The sequence below is a fragment of the Mastigoproctus giganteus genome, chromosome 7 (assembly GCF_048544385.1).
Source record: "Mastigoproctus giganteus isolate SK-2022 chromosome 7, ASM4854438v1, whole genome shotgun sequence".
NCBI lineage: Eukaryota > Metazoa > Arthropoda > Arachnida > Uropygi > Thelyphonidae > Mastigoproctus > Mastigoproctus giganteus.
Window position 1 is genome coordinate 70,486,580 of NC_143581.1, and position 16,284 is coordinate 70,502,863.

Here is a 16,284-nt window from a genome sequence, read left to right on the forward strand (position 1 = left end):
CATTTAATTCATTACTTACAACCACGTAATGTCCTTCTCTCAAGACAATATATAGTACGCACTATTAAATTTGACGTCAGATATTTGTGTGTAAATAAATTTACAATTTTGCCATATCTATGAGTTTCTTTCATTTTCCGGATTATCAGGTGAAATTTATTTCCAAACTATTCCGGATGATCGAGAATCTCTTGTATGTGTGCACTCATGCAATGATACAATTCTATGTACACAGCTACTGTTACTTATAGAGGTGATAGTACTTTTTTTGGTGGCGAAATAAAACATAAAAATAAATATTCCTAATCCTTATTTCGCAACCGAGTAACTTCCGGATCCATATTACACACATACATGAAAATTACAGGCTATCGTTCATCTAAAACAGGACTGAAATACTTAGCCGCATAAAAAAAGTGTAAAAGTTGTTCTATTTCTTCGGGTTCTTTCTCTATTAAAATGCCATCCAGTACTTAAATGCACTGCAGTTGCCACTGGCTACGCAAATTACTTCCATATTCTTGGTAATATACGTAATACTCTAGTTCGATGTACTAACAGAAAATAAAACAAAAAACGAATCGGACGTGCCTGAAATGTAACATATTGTCTAATTTGTTTCGTTAACCAGGTATATTTCAAGTACACACGGCAAGTATCAACCAGAATTAACTTTAAGAGGATCACGAGTGAACTGATTTCCGGTAACTTTCCTTGCTATACACAACATTCGCATATTCTAATGCCGTCTACCTCGTTCGGAATTTCAAAGCTTAAAAGGAATTTCCAAAATTTTTACATTATTGAATTCTCTGACTTTATATGGTCATCCCAGAGCATAAACAGAAATTTGTTTTATTTATCAAGAAAAATACTTATGGCAATGATGTCACGCGTTGAATTGGAAAGTTGAACTTCAGTATCACTCATGAAGCTCAGTGACATCAGACCAAATCTATTTCCAAACTCCCTGCATGCAACACTGTAAAACTTCTGCCTATGCATCTCCAATATTGCTAATCACTTTCTTGATGTTATAGTTCTTGCAAAGTTGAAAGTTGACCTTCGCATCTTTAACCATCGGAGTAAATGTCTTCCGGATATAATAACCCTGATCCATAGGTTGAATAAGAGATGTAATATTTGGTAGCAGGGACATAACACTAACGTTTTCATCAAAATCAGCGATGCTTGGGTGCATTATCCAGGAGGAGAAGAAGTTTAAAGGACACATTGATTCTCTCACAATAACTCACGACGGAGTTCATTGGAAAAGTAGGATTCAAAGCCAGCTGCTGTGATTCAAGCTTTCTTGTAAGACCGCCATAAAACTGGCAAATGCTCCTTAGAATAACTCTTCGGTGTTCATAAGTTTTCGGAATGATAAAACATGAGGGCTTTTATTTATGATCCTCAGATGCATTCCCTCCTAACAGCAATGTAAGGCAATCCTTGGAGGCTTTAAAACCAGAGCCGTCTTCTCTTGCACCAAGACAAATGTTCTGCTTGGTATGCACTTCCAGAACAACCCAGTTTCGTCCACATTGAACACTTTCTGAGGCAAATAACCATGGTATTCAATTGTCGCTAGTTGTGATGGAAAGTTCTCGGTAGCAACTGAATCAGCTGCTGCAGCATTGCCTGTTATGGAATCCATGTCGCCCCTTAAAACTTTCAAACCACTCAGCACTTGCGACAAAGGTTTGAACTTTCGGATCGGGCTCAATAGCATTCAGGCCCTCAGACAAATTTATCACTTTAGCCTGAATGATACTGGTGGATATAGGAACAGCACGTCGATTTTGATTTTCAATCGGTTGAGCCAAAATCCTTTCTAATTTTTCCATAAGCGACGGGCTTATCTGTGTGACCTTACTAGCTGTGATTTTCGTCGCACTTTTACAACTGTCTTTAATTTTCTCAGCTTAATTCCTTATTGTTCTTAACGTCGATTTGGAGATTATTGTGGCTCTGACTATGTCAACGGTCCGTTCGTTACATTTATACTTCTTAATCGCACCTAATTTTTCCTCGAGGATTATAGATTTCCTTTGATTTTGGCGATGGCAGCACTTTGGCCACTGTTTTTACTTTTTTTCCATGTGGTCGATTTTAAGTTGCACTGCAGTGTAATACTTTGATACTTTGCGCAAATTTAAGAAGACAAAATACCATTTGTGATGCTTCTGATTCAGTAGCTGCAGAGTGATTGAACAATACCGCGTGCTTAAGGGCCGCCCACGGTGGTTGAGTCATAGATGCGCGCGCACGGTTGTTGATGCGGAGATGCGGACGCAACGGTGAGGTGTATTTGTTGTAATAGGGTTTTAGGAGCATCAATGACTAAGGCCATATTGCTTCGTGTATATTTAAATTGCGTGTGTTCTGTGGTCGATTTTCTGTTTGCTGGACGAAAAGCCCGAGTTTCTGGGGGAAAAAAAAATCGACGTTGGTTCCGTGAATAACGTCATGTGAAATGAAAATACCGATAAAATAAAACTGCTTTTATTAACTAAATGAAACACAACCGCACTGCTCGACAAATGCGAAGTAACTGAGCAAAGGATCTTCAGAACAAATGACATCATCCCACTGACACTCGATAACTCTGCTTCATACTGCTCGAAACAGGTTCAAACAGGTTACGGGTGGATAGGCCAATAACACAACCGCACTGTCGACAAATGCGAAGTAACTGAACGAAAAAAAAAAACAAAAAACTGCAGCCATTATCAACCCACTGCTGGATGGAAGTCTCCTCAACAATTTATGCTGAACTGAACGAAGTAGCTACTTTAACGACTTGTTCAACTCTCCAAAACTAAAAACCCCATTTGAAATCTATTTGTATATCCTTGTAGAGCAGTGCTGTTGTGTTGTTGTGGTGGCGTAACAATTTGTTGCTCAGTTGTACGCAACTTGTTGCGTCCCTGCCCTTTTGCGTACAATTGAGTTTTCTTGGGCGCATGCGTTGCACTTGTTCCGTCACTGCTATTGAGAGTGAAAGTAACCAAGGCGCAACGGCAAATGACCAAAATGTGAACTTTTTAGTTTTTTTCGAAAAAAATGATATTAGATATCAAAATTTCAAATTTTTTTTTTGCATATTCGTCGACGGAATTATATACCCGACAAAATAAGTATAAATTTATTATACTTTTGTCTATTAGTTTCGGAGATATAACAGCGGTTAGGCGTTTCGCTTTTCATGACACCCTGAGCGCCCTAGGGCAGTGGTCTCAAACTGGCTGTCCGCGGGCCGCATCCGGCCCCCGAAGCAATTTTACACGGCCCGCGAACACATTTCAATTATGTATTTGTTGTATATACGATGCTTATAGTTTTAGAGACAGAGATATGGACTGAGCTTATGTGCGCGACTGCTATTGAAGGAAAAAGAGATAGAATGAATAGGTTGGGGCTTTGTCTTTGTCACTGTATGCTTGTATGCCAGGCCACGTGACTGGGGTAAGGTGGGAGAACTTCCCACGTCGGTACAATCAGTAAATTTAGTTCGCCAGCCGACAGTTGGTGGCGCTTTAGTATTCTGGTGTTTCCATTTTTTCTATTGAGTTGGTACTTCTGATATATATTTTCCTTGAGTCAGTCACTAGTTGGTTAGCTGGATTCACAGCTGAAACATTCCGGCCCATCAGCTGCTTTCAGATCGTGCATTCGGCCCACATGCAATTTGGGTTTGAGACCACTGCCCTAGGGTACCCCCAGTATAGACGTTATTCACGTCAAAACCATGCTACCCTCTCCTGAGACCGACTAACTCAGCCATGTTGTGAAAAACGCCCATAAATATCCTGACGTCATCGATGGGACTCGAACTCGGGTCTTTTTCACCCGGTGTGGGTAGGACGGCGATTCTACCAACTGCGCTACCCACGAGGGCACAACGTTATAGTGTAAAGTGCAATCGCGCATAACGAGGGACACCTGTACTCATGTTCTTGCTTATACTCCAACACGACCACTAGGTCAGAGGAGTTTAAATTAATTATTTTGGCAACGAATACAATCATTAACCGTATTTAGCAGTCAGGCGAACTTGAACCACGGTCCACTCAAAGAGTGTGTTCTTCTGCACTCTACCTTTGACCACTCGGCTACGTCAAACTTCTTACTAATCTTACAAATAAATTTACATGGTTCAACAGAGAAGGCTTAAATTTGTTAGACGAATTCACAGTGTTCTCAAAAACACCAAATATTTCTAGTGAACATCATTGTATCCTTGGACTGCCTGATGGCTAACTCATGCCCATCACATTTCAGAAATATTTGCATTTCTATGTATACGCTAGAATTCAGTTATTTCTCATAAATAACTTTTCTCATGTATTTAAATTAATGCATTATACAGTAGAATTTCGAAATAACGGCATCTTCGGGGATTCAAGGTGTCGTTATTTCGATTTTTCCGTTATCTAGGAAGTTTTATTTTTAATGTATTTAATGCAAAAATAATGAGGCCAAATTAGAAATAGAGAGATTAGGAATGCCATTTTATTAACTGAAAATAAAAAAAAAAAAACATGTTAACAATCCAATGTTATTCTGCCATTAATACACTTCTGCTTGCGCCCAGTTCTGTTTTCTGTATTGTATCGTTTAGTCTGAGCGGTAGAACAGTAGTATCGTCACCGTCCTCCCCACACCGGTTGGAAAAGGCTCGGGTTCGAATCCCGTCATTCACGCGAGGAACTTCTATGGACATTTTTCATTCCCTGCCTGAGTTAGTGGGTCTCAGGAGTAGATATCAAGGTTTTTCCCCCAGAAACTGGGGTTTTTCGTCCAGCAAATCGAGCAGAGAACACTCAATTTACAGACACAATACACATGGGTATATGAATTAGCATTTCGGGTGAACCTAATGTAATAGTTTGGATTATATCAAGTTTGTCACTAAGCTTTAATGTTGCTCTTTTTTCCTTCTCTGCATGAGGTTTATTAACTTTAGGAGCCACAGTGAGGAGTTTTTAATTTAAAATAAATGTAAAACAGCGGTATAATCCGTGATATCAGTAAAGAATTCACTTTGAAAATGGCGAACGTAAACAAATACAGTAATCATGTGACTTTCTGTTTTCTTTTTTTCCTTTTTTTTTTTTTTTTTCGGCACTGCAAGACATCTGCGCTGTATGTATACATCCGATCTCAATGTGCCGTTATTTCGGCAGTCTACTGTACTGACCTCTCTCTCTCTCTCTCTCTCTCTCTCTCTCTCTCTGATTTATTTCTTATCTTAATTATAATGGTGTTCGACTAAGATTTTAGAAAGTAACATGGTGCTGGCCGTATTGAAAATGCAATTCAGAAATTCAAAGAGGAGATTGAAGACCTATTAATTAAGAACCCGTTAGCTAGAAGATAACACTAATAAAATAAATAACCATTTAATAAAATTTAAAATAAAATAAATATACTCAGTTTCCTTTTTTTTTTTTTTTTTTTTTTTCTGGACTGGAATTTAAATATTTAAGATCGATCATGGACTCCACACCGATTTCTATTGAATCTGATGTTATCAGGATGGGTGGAAGCACATCGAAACGCCATTCCGGCTCGTCTTACTGTAATCATGCCATGTAGATACATATTCGTATCTACATGGCATGATTCCTCTGAAAGACTTGAGACGCATGTTCCCAGGAAACACGGTAGATTTGATCAACAATCTAGCCATTTGGTCCTCTACTCCCACAACACACTTCAACAAGTTCCTCAGCCTGGAATACTGGCTCCTGAAATGGCTCAACTGGAGGACTGGCAACCAGTACACCATTTCTAGGGCCCAACTCTACATAAATCTGGAAGTTACCCCATGGAAACAACAGATTGTGGCAGCAAACCTTCTTACACTTGCCAGATTAATCACAGGACGACTCGACGCCTCTGATATAACTGATCTAATAAAAGCTCCCTGCATTGCTGGAAGAAATCAAATGGACCCAAGGCTCCCACTCAGAATCAGTTTGAACAACCTGAAAGGCTTGAGATGCATGTTCCCAGGAAACACGGTAGATTTGATCAACAATCTAGCCATCGATCTGGATAAACTCTGCGAGCAGCATACAGACGTCAGAAGCTAACGGACACATATAAAAACTTACACTTATGAGATGCCACCAGAAGGAAAATTGTCACGACAATGCATCCCATGACAAGATGAATGAAAAAGAAAATAAAGTGAAGCCGTCACTGGTCCTCTCTCTTAGAATCTATTACTCGAAAGACAGCCTGGCTGTGAATACTAAGACAGTCAAGATTGAAGAGATTCCTTGGGCAACAACCGGTGAAGGACTGCCTCAATCCTTTATTTTTATTTATTTATTTATTTATTTATTTATTTTTTTGTACATTTTCCTCATGGTTTTGTAATTTATAGCAGTTTTGATAAAATAATATCCTTTAATTCGGGATACTTCGATATTGCAGACCTTTCAAGTATGTAAAATAATAAAGACTGTAAGTTCTGTACCATTCGGATTAAGCATACATGTGCTCCATGTAACCGCCTGACACATGTCCCTGTCTTAACCTCTGAATGTAAATATCACACCACTAGCTTACTGCTATCCACTGGGTGGCTCTTCAGCAGAGCAATGAACAGATAAATAAATTTACTACTTTAGGTCAGAACAATAAGTTTTGACCTAAAGATGTAGTTATTTCATGTGTTCTTAAAGCAACTTATTATATCATTATAATTTATTTTATTCATATTCTAAAAATATATATATATACGAATATATATATATGTTTATAGTTAATATTTATTAATTTGTCCATTCATTTTAATAATTTGTCCAGTTTTAAATGTATATTCAAAAGATCATAATTTTTTGCGCCATGAAGAAAAGGAGATAGCGCGGGCGGGGAGGGGCTGTATAACATTTTTCATTCCCTTAACCCGATTTTAAGATACCAAACCAGATAACAAACAAACATTTATCGTGCTGGAAAAGTCAACAACATCGTAGTTCGTAGCACGGAGTGGGTCAAATCTTTATTTGACGCAATGTTTTATTGCTGGCGATAGATGGCAGTAGAATATCAACAACCGATAAATGCGTATACAGTATTCAACTGTAAAATTGCACTTTATTAGCTAAAGTTGAATTACTTTCAGGAAACAAGCGTATTAATTACGTAAATCGTGTCTTTAGACTAGTCGTTTGGAAACAGTGGTGCCTGTAACCCTAAGGTTGCAGGCACCACTGTTTTTAAATTAAAAGCAATCGTCGATATATTGTACAGCAACTTTCTACGTATAGAAACAAGCATCTTTACATGGGGTTTATAATATGCATTTGTTAAGTTTATTACATAATTCTGATGCCGATTTTCTGTTTAGCTTGTAGACTTCAAAGCTCCATGCATATCCACATCTAAAGGGTTCCAATTTAGATGTGGATAATAAATAGTAGTGGTTTATTGTGATTTTTTGGAACATCCAAAAAATCACAATAAACCACTACTATTAGAATTTTTTAAAGAATCCTTCCTAAGACTCATAATCCTCTTGAGAGTATTTGTATTAATTTCATGATATTAATTCATATCCTGAACACTAGCAACAGTCGTGCTCGTTCATATGAATTCCGCCAAATTTACTTAAAGCTGAAGTCAGTTAAAAACTTTGACAATTAAAATGTGCAAGGTTTTTAAAAGTTAAATAACAGTCATATCCTGTGTGGATTGCTCAGATTGGACCCATATTTTAATATTTAAATAATAATAAAATAACAATATACATAAGCATCCTAGTAGGCAGTTATTACCAATCTTAGTATTGCATATATACCAGAGGGCCACAATTAAAGTACACCTATTTAGAGCTGACTACAACGCGATCTAATGGAGGAAATACAGCCAATTCGGTAGTATGGTCTTAGGAGGAGAATTACACGAAAAGCAAAATTATACTCTGTTCACTCTAATTTTAATCCTGGCTTAACAAACATACGCCATCGAGTAAAGCTGTTATTGAACGTTGCCCAAGTACCACTGTATTTTTTGGTATCTGACCAATGGTAGTTGTGCTCGATGACGCGTATTTATCTTCATGATTAAATAAATATTTCAGTTACAGTTAACCGAGACAGAGACAGATCTAGGCACGGCTAACAGTGCTTGAACTCGTAGCTCCCTCGAATCCAGGGGCCCCAAATACCTGACCTTTTTTTTTGTGTTAGGGTATTATTATTAATTTGTAAACCGTTTTTTATTTATAATTTATAGTACATACAGACACACTTGACATTCGAATTTTAAATGATTAACGGTTATTACGACCTTAAAAGTGCCCTCGTGTGTAGCACAGTTGGTAGAATCGCCGTCCTCTCCACACCGCGTGAAAAGACCTGGGTTCTAGTCCCGTCGATGACAGGAGGAATTTTTATAGGCCTTTCGCAATTTACAGACAATATACGGAGCAATATGACCTTAGTCGCTGATGTTCCTAAAATCCTAATACAACGACCACTTTAAACTATCTTTTCAGCCAAAATCCTCTACAAATCGAGAGGTTTTCACGATTAGAATGTCAGTGGTAGTCGATACTGTACTTGCTCTGACACCAACCTGGTAGAACCAAGCTTCCACTTTTCATAGTTTAACAACGTTCTAAAATATGTTCCTAAAATATTATATATGGACACTGATTCTTATCTTTACTAACAATAACAAATGAAATATTAGTGAGAGAGGAGCTAATAGCTTCTCTTGATCGATTATATTATTCAGGAAGTGACCATATCGATTTAACTGATTGTGCCATGCACATTATTCTAATATCTAAAAGGGGTCCCTAAGAACGCCACTCCTGGGCACCCAAGAACCTAGACCTCCCATTCCGCGATGACAAACTCGTCCACTAATGTCAGTAATTGGAATTCTATGGTCGGTTTATCGATTTTGGCTGGATGAAAAAACATGGGATTTCGAGAGAAAAAAATTGCTATCCTTGTTGAGACCAACTAGGGTCCATAAAAGTTCTTCGCATCATTGACGAGATTCGAATCCAGACTTTTCCACATGATGTTTGGAGAAAGGCGATTACGATAATTGCACTACCACAAGGATAATATATCAAGATTAAAGAAAACACATAGTATAGGTCCAAAAAAGGGGAAAAGTTGTGGTGTGAATGAATCTCATATCCCATTCACTCGCACATAAATTGTAAAGCCCTCCGTTCCTCATGTCACAGAAGATATGACTATAGGTATATTTAACTTCATTGTAGACAGAGTTCGCATTTACATTGTATGCTGCTGGAAGATAAGCTGAGTCAAGTATTAGGCCTAAGAACCGAATATTTTTGCTAAGTGGCATTGGTTTTGATACAAAGAGGCGGCAGTCGTTAGGGAACATCTTCGCGACATTGCGAGCTGAAATTGTTGTTTGATGGGACACTTATTCTTTGAGCGATGAGATATGTTGATGGACACGCAAGGTGTCCATTTGTACCTAAATATAGAAGAAATTATAGCACAAGGACCTTATAGATAATTGTCAATGGACACCTGTCTATAATGTCCTTATGGTGTTATTTGTGCAGTGTTCTATTTTAGATGTTTTACTGTGACCGCAAAGAACGGAACCTTCTGGTATACTATACCTTTTTCTTGAAATGACCATAGAGAGAGCATTGCGGTAACACTTGAAAAGTTATGTTTTTGAGAAATCTCTGTATAATTAGCGGAAGCTGATCTCGAAGTCCTGGCATACAGATTTTTAAGAATGCCGTTGCACCAAGTGATATCAAAGGCTTTTTTCAAGGTTTTCATTTCCAGAACAAAAAGTTCATGTCGAATAAAAGCATTAAGTATGTTGAATTTAACCTCCCTTCCTCATAAGGTCTAAAGTTGATTGATTTCTTCGGAAGCCATACTGTTTCTTATTCATGACCGACCGAAATTCTAGGTACCATACAAGTCCATTGTGAATCATTTTTACCAAAGCAACTGCTAAGGTATAATGGTCAATAGTTGTGTGCATCTGATTGATATGTTCCAGATTTATGGAAGGCCAGGACTATTTTGTGATGACAGGAATTTGGGTAGTGGTTTTCTGAGAAGGACTGTATCGAGGTGCTGAAGCATGAGATATAAGTAATAATAAATTTTCTGTTTATCTCCGGACGACCACACGGTCAGAGGAATTCACAAGATAGAAAAATACAAAAAACAGCTCTGAAAGTCACTGAAAGCATGTGTATTTAGCACCTTTTCGGATGACCACTCGGCTACGGCAGCTTATATGGATCGTAGGCGCTGTTTACGAAATCCTCTAGTTCAGCAGTTATAAAGGGTGATTATAAGAAGAGGTATGGTTGCATTGATTTACCTTATATTGTTCCGCATTGGCTTTTTCTTGTTGGAAGATTAACTCATATCCTAACAGAACTGAAATTTGGGCAAAAGATTTTACTAAGGCTTTTGTTTTTTCTACTGGAAGGATGCAGCATTACCGTTCCAACTTAAAATAGGGGATTAGCTTTTTTCTGTATATATCGTGCTTTAAGCTTTTTTGAAATTAATAAGATTATGAGTTGTTGAATACTTACAAAACAGATCCCATGCATTTTACTGCCCTATTTTGGCATGATGACATGCATCACTCGACCAGATATAAGTGTGCCTGTGAGGACCAGCAGAGGTTTCACGTATAGCACTGGTTGAAGATGTTGTTATCTACAGCTGCAACTAGTGTATACTGTAATGTGACCAGTAACATCAAACCAAATAGTAAAATGTTAAATTTGTTCCAATTTGCCTTGGAGAATTTCCATTTTATGCAATTGTCTGTTTGCGAGGTTCGAGAACCTATGTTTAACGGCAATGCAGATTTTTTTTTTTTTTTTTTTTTGGCTGATGCTGTTTAAGCATACTCATTTGCATTATTTTCCGCTACTAATACTAATAAAGTGACAATACTACTGTACTGGTGTCAACAGCATGTTCTTTATTTGCAGTATGCACACAATAACATAAATCATGTATCAGGTTAATCGCTTACAGCAAATGAAGCTCTAAAAATCACCTGGTGGTGATTTTTGGAGCTGTGTGTGTGTATGATTCTCTTTCGAATCCTCCAAAGAACGTACCTACAAAATTTTGTAGCGTTCGGTTCATTAGATTAGGGGCTCCAGACAGCTCTAAATAGGGATACTTTATTTGTGACCACGAAGTATCTTGAAACAAAGAGATAAAACAACCTCTCCCTTCTTCCACCCCCCAAACACATACGCACACACACGTCGACCGTGGGATGAATCTCAGTCTTTTTTTAAAAGTGGAAGGTTTAAGAAATGGAGCGGAACATCACAAGCTATACGCCCCAAATATTTTCCGAAACTAGGTAACAGTATGGTATAATTCACAAGGCTTTTAAAACCATTTAGTTCACCATTAGACAAGTGACTGCTAATAACTAGGCAGTGAAATTTTCATACGGATTCTTTATATTGTCATAGTAAGATGAACACGGGAGGAAGCCATTCGTTTGAAGAGCCACGTCTATCAACAGATAACTATATTGTGAATACTCAGTAAGGGCCTCTGATGATTAGTTTGTTCGTTCTCTCTCGGCAATCGGCAGTAATATATCACAATGAGAGCTGTTACTTATATTTACATTACACAGGCTTCCTTGCTCGAAACAATTCCATGTGTATGGGAATGTGCACGCTCTGCTGAACCTATATATTCTAAAAATGCTCCAATTATCTCTTCTTCCTTTTTTCCCATTAAACACTCCGTTTGTCGGTTTTTATCCTTTAATTTTCTTTGAGCATTTCAATTTTGCATCTAAAGGAAGAGTGGGTTGCTAACCGTCTGCTCGATGGTGGATTACACTTCGTCTCACACCTGTCCTTCATCCTATCTGGCTAGGGTGGCCCTATCAGGAGCTTAAGGTCCGCCAATATAGCTCTCGGGTATATTCAAACCTCACCACGTTAAGGTGGTAGTCCATGAGAAAGATCAGTTATTGCTATATGTTTGAATTCTTAATCGAAGTTTTGTTTTTCTCGCAAAAAAAAAGAAAAAAGAAAAAAAGTGTTTTCGACCTACTCAATCACCGAACGTAGAACCCCATGTTTGGTGATTGAGAACAATGTGGGCAGAAACACATAAAGAAATATGATTTAATAACGAAATATATTTAAATTACTTCATTACCTCCGTTTGAAATTTCGAATGGTTAACTAGCACTCAATCTGAAAAAGAAAAAAAAAAAAAAAGGTATGTCATGGTAATTTGTCGCTCTTGTTGGAAAAGGAAAGAAAGAAAGATTGAATAATTTAACTTACCGAAGGATGGAGGTCACAAAAACTACAGGATTAAGTGCTGAGTGACTTATGTACGAATAGAAAGAGATTTCAGTTTACATAAAGAGCATCAGACTGTTGCCATCGCTATATGCGGTTCATTAGATTTGCTTAGGTTACAGTTAAAGTGGAAGTTCAGCTCAATATCACTACTGTAAGATGGAAACACATGCGGTCGTTTATTTTATTATTATTTTAATTTTTGCTGGTGCAGCAGAAGCTTAAGGCTTCCTCGTAGTACGCTCAACAATTTGGCCATGTAACAGGTTAATCGTTCACAGCAAATTTTTCCCCTGGTGGCGATTTTTAGAACTTTTGTACGTCGAACGCGTATGTGTGTGTGTGTGTAAGCCTCTTCCGCTTCCTCCAGAAGGACGGACCTATCAAATCTGTTGCATTCCCTCCATTACCCAGCGCCACCATGTTGCTCAAAACTAGTTTAATTTAGTTGTGTACAAGGTAAATGCACGAAGTCCTTGCTAACACAAATTCGTCGAGTTGCATCAGGGCGGCCAGCCCATGAAGTTGTTAGCATCATCTCTTGTGAGTTCCAAAAAAAAAAGAAAAAAAAAACAACCAATAACTGTTGATCTGGTCTACTGCACTAGTTTTCAGAAGTATCCTTTAGTGAGTAGAACAGGGAATAAGTTGGAAATAATTTATATTTCCCGTATAAAAATCGGGCGATAATTTAATGCATACCACACTCTTCAATTCGCCTTCTTTACGAACACTATTAAGTTCGGAAAAACCATCAGACATCGGGAATCTGAACAGCTCTGATTTCTGGTGAACATTGCAGGTATATTTTCCAAAAATGCAGGAAAATAGGATGGTCTTAAAATCAAATATGGCTGTTTTCCGGCCCTTTATCAACGAAGCTGACGAAACAATACATTTCTCCTTCATAGATTTTCTCTGCAGCCTTGAACCAGATGAAAATCAACAAACTTTACGAAATGTAAAAATGGCGCGTTCCATCATTAAATGTACGGTTATGGAAGCGAAAAGTGTCAAGGATGCTGCGTCAGCGAGTGACTTGACAATTAACCAAGCATATAGAAAACAATACAAAGATCAGCAAAGAGACTCCACCATTTGCTGGCAAATGTAAATGGCTGTATGTGAAGGGCTCAGTGTAGAACTGAGAGTTTATTATAGAATATTGGCAAGGTTCTTTACAGGAAAGATGTTTGCGATGAAATAAGAGCGAAATGGGCTGTTAGCACATCCATGATCAAAATGATGTGGCTTTTTTACTGTTATGCGATAATTCAAACTTAATGATTCGCGGGAACAAATGCTTTAGTCTCCCTTCTTATAAAATCCTGGAGTACCCCCGTGATGAAGCATATAACATGGAGGGTATCCCATTTATAAAATCCCCATATTTTATTCATACGGCTTCGTGTATAACGAAGAATGAAATCAATACGATGATCAGAATGATCCTAGGCGAATTTACTTCGTGTGGATAAAATGAGACGTTATTGATAACAAAAAAAAATTAAAAATTTGCCACTGCCATAAAATCCTCCCTTCTGTGCCTTTCTCCCTGCTGCATGGAGTGCTTTCCGCATTTCTATTTCAAGAACAAGTCAAATGTGCTACCAGAGCAAATAAGCACAGAAGATGTGGTTGAACAGACGCTTAAGTGCCCCATTGTATTAGATATTTCACAAAAATAATGCACAATAAATGAACAGCTGCCTTTGTTTTCCTTCCCTTAACTTTCCGTGCACTGATTTGTAGCACAGCCTCATAAATATTTAGAAAGGACAGGAGAAAACAACGGAAAATTTATGAGTGAAGAAATTTCCTTTATTTTATTTTTATTTTTTTTTTTCCTAAACAGACAAAAAACCATAACAAATCGGGCATAACCTGTGGAGATTTTTTGGTTTTTTTTGACTTTTGGCCGTAATTTTCAACTTGTACACTTTGGTTCTTCAGAAAAATAGTCATTAAATATATATATATATATATATATATATATATATATATTACACTTTTAGAGAATAGTAAGTAGACAAGTATTAAATAATAATGACTAATGACTTATTTTATAATGCGCAGTGAGTTAAGTAAAAATTAATGTAATAATGAGGTTAAATGAATTACAACTAATAGCACAGAAAAGATAGAACTTGCTCTTCTCAAAACGTTTAATGTATTTTATTGTCCTCTCTCGGCTATAGCTGCCTAGCGCTGGTCAGACTGCGAGTCCCAGTAAAACAAATTCGTATAAAGTTCACCTAGGCCTTTGCCCACCTTATCCAACAGTTCTTTACGTTGAGGCAGGTGCTCTGATGTTTCATTGTACTGTAACCGTAACTATTCACCCTCCCTAACTATTCACCCTCCTAAAGAGAGGAAATTTCCCTCCGCATGAATTATTGAGGAGGCTTCCATCCTGCAGTGGATTGATAATGGCTGCAGTTTATGCCCCTCTGCTCTCCCCTGAATAAGCCCATGCTACACACCTTCGATCTCTCTTATTCTTGTACACACATTTTCGGACCAAAAAACAGTTTGGCTCGAAACAAAGAAAGTTACATACCGTTTCACTTATCATCCACCGCAAGTGCGTACACCCTACATGTGAAGATTTCAGAACGTTTTATGCTTCTTTCACTCATGCCACACTATGCCACTCATGCCACAAAAACAACGAAAGTGGCCAGACTCGTGTCTTTTCCGTTATGTTTCGACCTATATGACAGCCTACACTAATAAGTTTAAGTGTATGCCTGCATGACAGCAGGCAGGCACTTAAAATTTGTGCATGCGGAACGGCCTTTAAAGTAGAGTTTTGAATAATTACAAAATTCCGAGTTCGATGTTGAATTATTTTTTAGCACGGATGTAACGTGTCAATGTCAAATGTTTGGAAGTCACTGCTGTAAGGTAATCAGGTACAGTACTTCTCCCAAGGCTAAATAGTATCCCTGTCAATCAGGCTGAGGCTAAAGATGAGGTATAAATCCTTGATCTGATTGCAATCTACATTGTGCCGGTGCTCGATGCAACCACCATTAATGTAATTAGTTGAATGGCTAATGAGCTCTAGCCCTCAGCTGAACATATCATCTGTGGGACTTAATATCCTTCTTCCGCTGCACAGTGCCACAATCCTAAAGGCTCCTTATACTGCTCTTTAGCCTCCCTGGGCCAGTTTTCAAAACCATCAAGAATAAACTCTGTTCATTCTAACTTAAATTTCTCATGTATACAAATATACGACATCCATTAAAGCTCCCATTAGTCAGTTGCTAAACAATACAGTGGCACGCGGACAACTGACCAATAAGAGTTTTACTCGATGACTATGTTTGTGTATGCTAGGATTAAAGTTTGGGTAAATAGAGTATAGAGGAAATAATCAGTTAGACCAGTGTTTCTTAACCTTTTTGAGCCGATTACGGTAATACACTGGTGTGTAAAACCTAAGGACCAACACTATTTCTAAAGGTTACAACCACAAAATCAAACGAAACAGCCTGTGGCAATTTGCATAACTGTGGCCGTTCAGTAGAAAGCTGGTGCACATGCAAAAATTTGAATCATGATGAGAGGGCTCACACAAACAGATAAAAGCAGCAGTTCAACAGTTATGTGCAAATTACCGAATGGTGAGCACGAATGCTACAGACGTTCGATTGGTTTCATACAGTGCTACAGACAACGAAATAGCCCGTAAACAACATCTGGATGACTTTACCCGAGGTCGAATAATTGGGAAGTTCGAAGTGCGGGGGGGTGGATGCAGAGTTCGGTATCGCCCATAGCATCGTCTCACGTGCGTGGTCAGCCTTCAGAACGACAGGTACAGCTGTCCGAAGGACCAGTGGTGGTCGTCCACGAAACACAACGCCCAATGATGACCGCTATATAATCCAACAGGCCAAGAGGGACCGACACCAGACAGCGGAATCCAT

At 38.1% G+C, this 16,284-nt stretch overlaps 1 long non-coding RNA gene across 1 annotated transcript in view; it reads right to left on the reverse strand.

Annotated features, from left to right (window-relative positions):
• The window catches only part of LOC150082987 (uncharacterized), a 116,477-nt gene extending 104,087 nt beyond the window's left edge, over nucleotides 1-12,390 (reverse strand). The window contains exon 1 of the long non-coding RNA XR_016547146.1: nucleotides 12,329-12,390. This is a non-coding gene — a long non-coding RNA (uncharacterized LOC150082987). The remainder of the gene's footprint in view (nucleotides 1-12,328) is intronic.
• Between the last annotated feature and the right edge of the window lie 3,894 nt (nucleotides 12,391-16,284).